The sequence below is a fragment of the Paralichthys olivaceus genome, chromosome 21 (genome assembly GCF_024713975.1).
Source record: "Paralichthys olivaceus isolate ysfri-2021 chromosome 21, ASM2471397v2, whole genome shotgun sequence".
Classification (NCBI taxonomy): domain Eukaryota; kingdom Metazoa; phylum Chordata; class Actinopteri; order Pleuronectiformes; family Paralichthyidae; genus Paralichthys; species Paralichthys olivaceus.
In genome coordinates, this window is record NC_091113.1 from 13,578,957 (window position 1) to 13,591,276 (window position 12,320).

General features: G+C 41.4%; 1 long non-coding RNA gene across 1 annotated transcript in view; it reads right to left on the reverse strand.

The window, feature by feature from the left end:
• Positions 1-8,415: 8,415 nt before the first annotated feature.
• LOC109626982 (uncharacterized) overlaps positions 8,416-12,320 on the reverse strand; it is a 183,749-nt gene continuing 179,844 nt past the window's right edge. Inside the window, exon 4 of the long non-coding RNA XR_011239719.1 lies at positions 8,416-8,716. This is a non-coding gene — a long non-coding RNA (uncharacterized lncRNA). The remainder of the gene's footprint in view (positions 8,717-12,320) is intronic.

The following is a 12,320-nucleotide window of genomic DNA, read 5'->3' on the forward strand; positions in this document are numbered from 1 at the left end:
TATTCATGTTTGTTATCTTCAGTGGTTGGATGTAACAGGGTACATCATTATTGCACATAAATAAACGTGTACTGTGTACTTTACTCTATTCTGGGTCCTTTATACATTTCCTCCACAGCATATATCAGCAAATAGTGTACTTTCTATACATTGTGCAGTAAAAAATTCAAAGCACTTGTGTGCAAAAAAAAAACTATTCCAAAGAAGCAAATATGGGTCTTCATGAGTCTGTGGTACCAAAATGAAGTATGCATTTTCCAAAGTGACTTTAGTGTCTTTTAATGCAGAATTCTCCAGTAATGTTTCCTTGCTCAGCTGCAGTGGAGGTCTATAGTGGGGTTTCACTGTGGAGACACTCACTCTACTGAAGACTCATCATGAATTCAGATTAACTCAGTTTTGGATGCAAGGAGGACAGTGCTGGCCCTGCGACAGGGAAATTATATATATGCTATATTTTGAAAGTGACATATGGCAACAAGTTGGACTGTGTGTTGAAGCATAACCATTCAAATTACATCTATTCAAGCCAAAGCTTTTTATATGAGGTATCAAGTGCATCTGCCATGTGCCCTATAATGACCTCTGCAGAGCTCCCTTTTGCTCCCTGTTTGCTCACGACAGCCAACATCTAAATGTCACAGACTGTCATTCACGTTCAGCTGAAATAAGTTTACAAGAACTCTTCCACGAGTCATTTTAAAAGTCCTGAACTCCAGCTTTTCCTCCATGATACCATTGTGTCGTGGCCACGGTGCAGCACAAGGGAAGGTACTGTTAAACTGGCCCAGGGCAGGGTTCAGATCCAGCTGTCTATCTCTACATACATATACAGTATGTGGAAGTGCAAGCATGCATTCAGTTTTAACTACATGTATCTGCACGCAAGAATACACCTGTGCACGTCATGCATAAAGATGTACAAATGCTGTATGTTTACAGTAAAAATAAAGACTAATGAGTCAGTAAATTTTATTCTTTTCTTTGGAAGGGGCTTTCAGCCATTGCAAGAGATCATTTCAACCATCAAAAAATATCACCCGATCTCCTTTTTAAATAAATCATTTACCAATGCAACTGGAAAACCTTTTCCAGTTGCACTGCCCCTTAAATCTGATTAGTTTACTTGTTTTGGCATTAATATCCAGCACAATACTTCTCATATCTAAGCATTGGCTCATAAATTGAGCAATTATGGCAGCAGAAATTGCTATTTGGGCTGCCGGTCAAGTTTATAAACCTATCAGACGGGGCATTAAGTAATCTCAGAGTCGTTGCGTTATGCCTTCTTAGCTTCTCATTTTCCCCAACATTTACAGCTAAAACTGGTGAGAATCCTTTCGAGATTCAAATGTTGCAAAAGGTCTCTCATAATTCTGTTTGTTTGTTGAAGGTTGGCTTATGCAAAAATGATGTTTCAGTAAACCAGGAGGAGTCTTCTTTCAAACTCTCTCGTTGAAGTTTTCCAACAAAATGTTCATGCCAAAAAGCATTAAAAGCTCATTTTGTTATCTGAGACTACTATCAATAGAAAGGGCATTATCCTATTCTCTCCTTTAACAGTACAGTAGTCAGTGACATTTTCACTAAACCAACAATAAGCTAAAACGGTTCCACAACGAAGGAAGTGCAGCAGCTGAGATTGAAAACGATTGTGGAATAAAAGTTTGACGAGAGACAACATCATGCACACAGATTCGTGCGGAGAATCTCCTGCCGTATTATCACATGGGCTCGCTTGGACATTGAGGCTGGCAGGAAAAATCCATAGCAAATAACTCGGACATTTGGTTTCTCACATACAAAATTAATTTTAAAAAGTGCTTTGCTCTGAAATGTAAAAGTTTGAAGGACCCTGACATAGGGAGACTGGAAAAAATACAAGAAACTCAAAATGTAGCCTACTGTATTAGAATAAAAGTGCTTCGTTTGGCATTTATAGATGGATAATGGATAATTTGATTGGATTAATCTTTAAATGAATCAATCAAAACTGTTGTTTATTTATTTAGTATATAACACTAGGTTAGAAAATGCAAATAAAGCCAGCGAGTCATACAATGCTTTCACTGCAGCACAGAGAAACAGAAAAGGGCAAATATGTTTTAAAAAGTAAAAAAGCACAGACAGGGCCTAATAAAATGAGGCAGAGTTACAGGCGGAGCTTTGCTGAATGGGACGTGGCTCATTACCTGTAAATCAGATATTAACCAGCCACTGACGGGAGAATTAGGGAGCAATTATGTGTGTTACCCAGCTGAGAGGCCTTGCTGGCACAAAGACACACTGGCTCGTTAGATATGGCACAGTGGACTGCTGTACAAACACAATGTGTCACATCACACACATTCACACACAGCCATGCATATACAGAGACAGCGAAGAAACCGATTTGAAGACAGAAGAAGACGGTCTTGCCGTGGGTCCATCCTGCTGAATTATGGGATTCGGAGTTTGAAGGGGAAATGTTTCACAGCCTGTTGGGTTTCAGAGGTTTGCAGTCAGCTTGCACAGCAGCGGAGAACCTCTGGCACATGTGCCTCCAAGTTCCCTCTGACACTGTGACTGGCTAATGCAGCGTGTTCTCCACAAAACTGATGTTTGAGTTCAGACTGAGGCTTTACTGCGACTAAATCCAGAGGGAAATAAAAAGTGTAAGTTTGTTTTCAGTTTTTCAGAAACAATCTGCTTCGGATCTGCTTTCTAATTGTTATTGTTATTGTTTGTTATTCATCAGGATTATGCACAAACATTTCCGAGCTGATCTGTATAAATAGGTGGACGCAGCATTTTTATTCGTGAGATATATAATTAGCCTCGGCAGAGTTGGTTGCTCTGTAGTTCTCTCTTATTTACTGCTTACCTCTTCATAAATGACATTTCCACCAGCTCCAGGTGACCAGGTGTTCACCCACCATGGCATCACCCATTGGTTTGTGAGATGCTGTTTTGAAGCCTTGAGTTTGTTTTTTTCATTTTCTTCTTTTTTTCTTTAAACCAGAAGTTACCACATTTGGAGGAGCACAGGGTGAGCCTGACAACGAGTTCAAGGACACTGCATCCCCACCTACACCTGCGAACTGCACCAATTGGATGGTACTTGCTGACTTCCACATGGTGTCCATACCACGGTTTATCGTCCATTTGGGAACACGTGGGAACATAATCACGCTGTATTGAAGAAGACTTGAAACTAGCGATTGAGGCCATAAAGTCCTGATGGAAAGGTTTAATGATTATAACTCAAATAGTAGAGTCATTTTCTAATGGATTTCTACAGAAACTGGCTTCTGTGACTCCTTTCTGAGTTGCCCTCTGCTGGTCATTCAAGACCAAACAGGTTTAATACACTTACACATTGGCTTCACTTTCAAGACCTAGAGTCTATGTGCATTTTTACATACAGTCTATGGGTTTATTGAAAACATTTTTTGTCATTTATCATAATTCTTGCCCGAGTATTTGTGCTGGTTATATCAGGACAACAACAGGTAAACTTGTGTTTCTTTTTTTATTTAGATTGAGTCCTAGTCCAAATACAAAGATACAATAAATGCCCATGCTGTCAGGTTCTACAACAGACTTACAACTAGTGATGACAAAAGCTGTTTGCCACCACTTTTCATCTGATGACAAGTGATGATCGCTTACTTCTCTTCTCCTGCAGTCCCTTAGAAAACACACAGTCCTCACGGCGAGGCAGTGTCTGTATATAGGCGTCTATCTCTGTCTCTGACTATAAATAACGTGTGTTTATTCCAGACATGGTTCACAGTAGCTTTCTCCAAAACCAGCACTTCCTTTAAATAAACTCAAAGCAAGCTGAAAAAACTTCAGTCTTGTCCACAGCTGGGCAGCCCTGTGTATTAGATCTGACAAACGTCATTAAAATTCACGGCTCCAAATAACAAATCTTTCAGCAGCCACGCATACACTCACACACAAAAGGTCACACTCACACACACATACAACTTTCAGCAACTCAGCCGAAACAGGGATATGCAAACCTCGGCAGAGGACGTCCATTGGGACACCATGGCCAGACTTGAGTTTCCCTCCAGGGACACACTCTGGCTAGCACACATGCTAATTCTTGGATACTTGTCCTACCTCTCCTTCAGTCTTCATAAAACAATCTGCTTCATCTGGGCCTCCAACCAGGCTTTTCAACACCTATTAGCTCTTAAACTAGTGCCGGTGACAAAAGAAGGGTTTTGACAAAGCGCCAAAACAGATTGTCACAAAGTGTTCGATTTCAAAAAGCTCCTCGCTCAACCTGATTACCTTCTCTGACTGAAGGACCCCTGATTAGTAACCACTTGAGAAAACTAAATGTCAAGAATGCTTTGTGAATGATTTAATCATTCAAATCAGTAGACAGTCAGTAAAAGAGATTTGAGACAGCTTTGGTCAGGTCTGCTTGAGAGTCTGTGGCTATAAGACAAGCCATCCGCACAGCTGAGTAAAGTTCGACCACAATCTCTCAAAGGCCAACAACACAAGTGCCAACCTGCTACAACCAGGGCGGAAATTTGGCACTTTGTGAAGGTGCAAGGTTTCGAGGTAGAAAAGAAAGCAGCCGCTTACATCTGCTTTTTCCTGCAGGAACTTTGTCATCACTGTACACTCAGCAAAATGATTTTGGATGACTTGGTCTAAAACTAACAAATTATGTCAATTTTATGCAAACTAGTGCAGTGCCTGTTCTAAACCTGCCTGTTTGGAATGGCCTGTTACCTTGGCCTGTGGTAATGCTCCCGAGTCTACTTTAGAATGATTCCTCATTAGTGAGTCCTCCTCAAACAGGTCGACAGTCTAATGTTAATTTTTAATGTTTGCGTGCTGGACATTGTGTACAGAGGTTTTTGAAAATATTCTATGATGCAGCGTGCACTTTACAGGGTTGCAGCACAGAAAAAAAACATTGCTAAAGAGGAAGTGAATCTCTGACTGTTGCAGCCGTGAGAGAGATCAGCACCCACAACACTTCACACATCAGTAAGATATAGTGACATTAAGAAACTAATTATAAAAATGTTCTGGCAGCAATAGTTTGACTCAATTGCTGACCACGGCTTTAGTTTATCCAGAGATGTAGAAGAAGACATGTTCAACTCGTCCATAGACGTATGGCTCACTGTCCCGCCCCCACTGACTGCTGGAGAGTGCCTGTTTATTCAATTTGTATCAATACTGAACATATCAATATCGCACCATATTTGACACTGCACTAAGAATACACAAGTTAAGTATTAGGACGATAGAACAAGATACACATTCCACATAGACGGAGCTGAATCAGTAAATATTATGAAAATAGATTCTCCTAGCTGTTATTATGGCTCACATCAAACCACAAAAAACATTGTTCATCATGGTTATTACAAATGCATGTGAGTGAAAAAGCAAAATCAAATGTAAGAGAGAAAACAACCATACTGCAGTGAAACCAACAACAGCAGAGCACAGCTGCATTTTTTCACGGCCTCTCCTGCTGCACTGGGAGCCCTGCACGGCCCACAAAACAGACAGCAAGGAGACTGACTGGCTGCTGACATACATGGCACAGGGAACATGGCTGCTTTTGTCAGACTTCCACATGTGTTTCCAATGGCGGGGATATTAGATTCCGGCCGGGATACAAAGTGTCAGCTACAACCGAGGCACATGTGTACACGGGGCTTTGTCTGAACATAAACACACTCTGCGTGCACACAAAAGTATGGCACGAGATGTAGACAGGTTGTGATAGCAGTGTGGTGGCAGTGGGGCAGTGGGTCACTCTGAATGCATATAAGTGTGTGTGTGTGTGTGTGTGTGTGTGTGTGTGTGTGTGTGTGTGTGTGTGCGTGTGTGTGGACAGGGTTCAGGTTACTGTGTGGCTGCTGAATGTCTAACGAGAGAGGATGTCAGTCTTGCTTGAGAAGCGGGCGTGACAGCAATGAGATTCAGAGGAAAATGAAACCTCAGCAGAAAAGATTATGTACACAGTTGTAGCAGTTTTAGCCGTTGTGTGTTTGTCCTGCTTTTAGTCTGCAGCGCCACTGCTGTGAGCTCTTTTTAATGTGACAGGCTACATTAAAGTTGTGAAAACCAAACTATAACCAATCAGTTACCTTGCATTTGCTTGTGGAATTATTCTTAAGAAAGGCAAAGCTTGTTTGAAACAATATGCTTTAGAAAACAGTTTCCAGGATAAGAAGAGTTAGTCATAATAGCTGTGTCTGACAACCATGAGAATAAATGCTTGGGCCCTCGACATTGACGAATTCAAAATGTAGGTTTTATTATTAAATGATCCACCTATCAAAAACTACTGAATTAATTAATCTCCCTGAATTTTGGCTTCATTTCTGAATAGTGGGAGGAAGTTGAGATGCTCTCGAGGAGGAGGCTAATCTGTTTCCCTAAAAAGTTGAATTCCTTTATTGTATGCATGACAGTAATATATTTGTAGTTTAGACAAAAGAATGCTTGACATTTGTGAGCTCGCAAAAAGTGTGTTGACAAGTGTTTGATTCATCAAGACTTAAAACAAACCTATTCTGATAGAACTACTGTTTTGTCACGTATACTTGGAGCCAGGACATAGAAAAAAAAAGTTAGGTCAAGAACTACAGACATGCCCACAAACTCTCTTTCTCTCCCTCTCTCCCTCTAATTCCAGCCAAAACCTCCTTCATGGAAAAAAAAGCTTACATTCTAATAACACACAGCTAAGTAAAAGTTTATGTTTTCAGCGGCCAACAAAATAAATGAAACTGAGCAAATGAGAACGCAGGACGCTGGCGTTTCGAGTTGTTTTTATCAAAGCAATGTGGACTTGAGGAAGCGGAGGGGTGGTGGAGCACCTGTATATTTGTACAGACTTTAACTCTCATGATGTCATCCTTTGTCAGTAAACATTTATCTGTGTTTTATAATGGGGATCCAGATCCAGGGTCATTAGCGAACACTGAGTCAAGGAGGGAGACCACCATCTGAGGCCTGAACCTGGCCCCAGGTCACTGACTGGAAGTTTCGCTGCTGCGTTAAATTCACTGACACAGGGATGGTTTATTCAGGGAACTGGTAATGAGTTGTTTTTGGTATCCTGAATGTGTTTTGTGTCAGGAGGTCAAAGGGCGGACTAGTCTTTGAAACAAGTGTTAAAAAAAAAGCTTAATGTACGACTGTTAAGCAATGTCATGATTAAAGCAGCAGAAGTGAATAGTGTCGAGCCGGTACTGGTGTGAAAGGAGCCTTCGACCACAGTCTGGACCAAAACTGAGTCCAACCAAAAGAGGTGGTCCAGAAAAAAAGAGAGCCACGATTCAGATTGTTAGCATTGTGAAAACAATTTTAGGATAGTCCAGACTTTCAGACCAATAGAAGCTGTTGATAGATAAGTAACAGAAAACCAAATAAATTGAACTCCTTGTGCCTTTCCCGGAAAGATGTCGCCTATTTATAAATCCACCACTATAGCCAACAGTACTCTGTTGAAACAAAAAAAAGGGCCATAAGGCATCAAGTTCAATTTACTCTCTCAGAAGTTCATAGAGTACAAAGGTCAGAACAAATCTCATCTTTAGATTGAAATGAGGTTTGGTATATCCAAAGCTCTATTTCTTTCAACACTAGTTTACCACTGTCAAAAGGATTAAACAATCCCAAACTCGACTCATTTGCTAAGCGAAGCAAAAAATGGAAACTGGATCCGAACACAGATCCAAGCTAAATGTTTTTCACTTGTAGACATGCGGTCAGAATGCAGCACTGGCAAACACGCAGCAGAAACTGCATCAGTTAGATCTGTGTACACTCAATGTGCTGTGGATGAAACTATCTACCAATCAGCAAGCGTTACAGGCCTTTTACGGCTCACACACGAGGAATTCTGGTCAGCAAGTCACACAGATAATGGTGCGGAACCTGTCCGTACAGCGGGAGGCAATATTGGTGTTGTCCACACTGCTGACAGTAGTTCCAACGACCTGTCTCACCGGGGGTCTGGCCCACACACAGCTTTAGTACAGTCCAAGCGTGGAGAAGGTAAACAGCGATGCAGCTCTTGCCTCCCCCACGCAGCGTGTCGTCTCACCACAGACAGAAAGAAAAACAATGAAAACCAAGTGATGATCCGTGTGAAGGTTTGGACGAGACAACTGTTCGTGTAGGTCATGACAGGTAGCCAGTACAATACTGTTCAAGTCCTCATTTACTGGACATCTGTTCTGTTCTCGTGATCGTCATGCAGTTTCTCTCACCATTTGAAGTTGCAGTAGAGTATATTTACAAGAAAGAAAAGTTTTTGTCATGTTTGCTTAAACTGTCACTATGAGCTGAAAGTAGTAAATGAGGCAGATAATAAAATCTAGTTCCTCTGGCTCCATCTGTATTCAGTAAAATTCTCATGTTCTCTCTCTCAGGCAGGTACCTGTTTATGAACTTTATTATTACTGATACTTCTACTTCATCACCTTTGAGGCAGCCACCCCAAACTAAACTTCTGCAGCAGCAGCTGCCTGAGCACATTTCATTTACCTCTTAGCTGCATCGAGACGAATTTTCAAATGTTCCAATTCAGCATCAAAGGTGACGTCTCTGATTTACCAACCTGGCACTCCTGTAATCTTGTAATCGGCTGCATCAGTAGCCACTGCTCCAACAAGACACCCACAGTCTGTCATCCTGATCTCCATGACAACAACGGCCCCTGAGAACGTTCTGGCTCCTGAGAGTTCAGAGGAAGAACAAAAGGAAGTTTTGTAGTTAGACTCACACTGTCAACATGCACATAAACATTCAAGTTATAAAAAAGATGCTTCATGATTATAGACTATATATAAGAATGGATGATATGACAGCTCCCCAAAAGTGCAGCCAAAGCATCTTTATTGCCCCCTGGTGGCTGGCTGCTGTATAGGTCATAAATCCTGCCTCATCCATGTTAGTGGATGGGACATTGACCAAATCAAAATGTCAAAGTACACGTCAAATAAATTTGCCTCAAATGATCGAGCACGTGTATCGAAGGGACCCTTTGTACACAATCTATGCTCATAACTAACACATCATATTTGTGTGACATTTCTAGTGATACCAGGAATGTGCAAATTGATTTTTCCGTATGTTTATTTGTATGTGTTGTATACATTAATGTTATTTAATTAATTTTATTTTGACAAAGGATTTAAGTAAGCCACCAACTTTCAAAATAAAGTGCATCATTTATTTAATTCTTAGTGTCCTCAGGCATACAGTGTCCACAAAGTGCACCTTATTTCTGTTAGTTGTTGTGTGCGCTAATATGCTTTTAACAAAGACAAATAGGTCAAACAACAAGGTCTAAAGGGCAAAAAACAGGAAATCGCCTGACGCAGAATGTCACTCGTTTATGCCACAAGACTGTTTCTGTTCCTTTGACACCTCTGTAATTACAACTCATAAATTACACTGCTGTGCCTGGCAGGCAAGAGTTAACCTGGCGGGAGAGTTTAGGGGGGTCTGCAGTGTGTGGCTGTCTGTGTCAGAGAAGACATAGAACTGACAGATAGAAGTAAAGTCAAGCTACAGGAAGAATGTTTGATGATCAGCGCATCAAGATCAGAGGATGGAGGAGACGGAGAGGTGAAGACATGTTAGTAAAGGAGAGTTATTGCAGATAAGGAGAGCTGGGGTTGGTGGGTTGTGGGCTTCATGAGGCAGAATGATTGAACATGCAGCTTTCGAACATGTTGGAGTAATCCTCGCAAAGCAACAAGCTTTGTCTTAATGTGAGGAATTTGACTGTGCGCCTCATGTGTGGGAGCTTTCGCCTGTGTAGGATATTGAGAGAAAATGTGCATGTGTTAAGCATGAGCTCATATGTATCTCTGCATGTCTGTTTCTGCATGTGTGTGTCAGAGTTTCGGTTCAAGTGAGAGGCAATCAAGCAAAGTTTGTGTACCTAGGCAAGGCATGAAGAGTCTGGGGTAGGACTCCGACTTTGTTTCCCACAATGCTGCTATATCTGTGTGTCTGTCTCACCCACACACTGACACAGAACCCCCACAGACTGAAAGCTATTCCTTATGATCTACGTTCAAGGGTAAAGACCGAAATCTTAAGCACAACACCCCCCCTCCTGAAATTCCACACTCGTCCTTCTAATCCCGTGCCATCCCATCGACAATCCCGTTTCCTCCCTTCTAGCTGTTCGGGGATAGATCCGTGGCTCAGACAGAAAAACATACATTGCTTCCACAAAGCTGGACACACAAACACACACTCCCCTCTCTTCAGACTTCCTCCGCCCCTCCTCACTCTCCCTCAGCTGACCCTTCTCACCTTTTGCTCTTTGTTTGCTTGTGTGATCCCCAAAATTCTCACTCCTCCCCACTATTAACTCACTCCCCAGCCAGTTGTTTGACCTTTGACCCCTCCTTTTCTTTTTTGTCTCAGTTCTTTTGTTTTAGTAATATAAGAAGAACGCACATATATTTTAGGTAGACATAAAGAAAGTGGGAATTCAGCATAATTGCTGTAATCTTGAACCTGTTGATTGAATTTATTGATATGAAAACACCTGTCTAAGGCATGATGAAGAAGACAAGGTGTATAGAAATGCAACTAGACACGTTTACATGGACACATATTCCAATATTAACCTGATTAAGACAATAGTCTGAATAGGACACCGCTATGTAAACAGCACTTTGTGATTAATTTAGCAGATTGAAGCCATACTCAAAATTAGCAATAATCAAATGAAGACATGGAGTATTCTGACCTATACATTTTGTAAACATGTATACATCACAAATGCATTTTAGCATCTTACTATATATATGTTGCTCGTACCTTAAAGGATGACAAAGCATAGTGTGTTCATTTTCTCAACAGTTGTTTTGCAAGCATGCCCTACCAGTGCCACTCATCTGTTTTTGAAGGGATTTGTTTGAGAAAGACCAGCTGACCCCCTTTGAGAAATGGAGTGGTGTGTAAACACTTAGAGCAGATTAGGTTGGAGAATGCCAGAGGTGAAGGCAGGGGAGGAGAGTGTGTGTGTGTGTTGGGTATTGAGGGACAAAGGGGTTAAAGATAAATTATAGTGGAAGCAGAAAGCTGAAGCTGTGAGGTGAGGATCAATGTCAAATGTTGACATTGAGAAAGGGAGGACATGACCTTGACCTTCCCTGGCCTTATTTTAATAGAAGAGCAATGCAATTGAATTGTTATTGAAACTTGTCTTGAGTTTGAACTCAAGAAACTGTAAAGTACAGTTCAGGAGAAGAGACAGAATGACAACTTAGGAGAGAATAATTTCTATTTCATTTTAAAAAAACTGTGGATAGAGAGGTTGCCACTAATAAGCTATAGTGGCAACCTTAAGAGGTTGATGCTGGTGCAGTGTCACTAAACTTTGAGAGAATGGAGTTGGGAAACTTAATATCTGTAGTGAGGTGAATGTGCAATGACACAGGATGTGTCAAGTTATGCTCTCTTTAAAATACCCCAACAAGAAACTTCATAACTGTGTTCCAGACCTAACAAGTCAAAAATGTACCCACAGCAAGACAGGCATTAAGGATGTGGTCTCACAGCACCTGATACATACACAGCAGAGTCCAAAAATGACATCTGCATGCCTCTATACGAAGATCAACAACCCAAGAGAGGCCCAAGTTACCTTCCTCCTCAGTTGTGACCGGCTCGTACCAGACTTCAACAGAGCATATTTTGTCTTCTTACCGTGATATTTGTGATCTGTGGTTTTCCTGTCGTGAAGTCGAGAGCTTTAAGCATAAACCAGAAACACAAGTTATGGACATGCTGGAGTCAAGACCCAACCAACAAGTGGTTGAATGAGACTAAAATTGCAACTAAACTCCGTATTTTGTTGATTACCAAATCCTTGTGTTGGTATAAGGAGTCACAAACAAAGTGTAATGTGCACCCTTTACAAGCCTGGTGTTCCTGTTACCAGCAGGTAGCTTTCCGCCCTCGTCCATCATCTGCTCTATTTCCAAAACCTGATGTTAAAGCTATGCATATAAAAGTCTTGGTTTCCAGAGTGCTGCCAGAGTAAACTGGGTGGTATATGGTTGAGAAACATTTCCTTCTTCAAGAGAGAGGGTCCCAGGTCCCTGTTTGTGATGGAACAGTCCAGCTCTTGCCAAGTGCCAACCATTTCTTAGGCCTCTTTGTGGCTTCGAGGAACACTTCAAAACACCACAAGTTATCTTTGGACCAGAGAAGACCTGTGGCACACACGACTATCACCATCAACCTACACCCCATTATAGGCTACTCTATTTTACTAACCCTATACACCTTACGCAATCCCCCACCTTGTG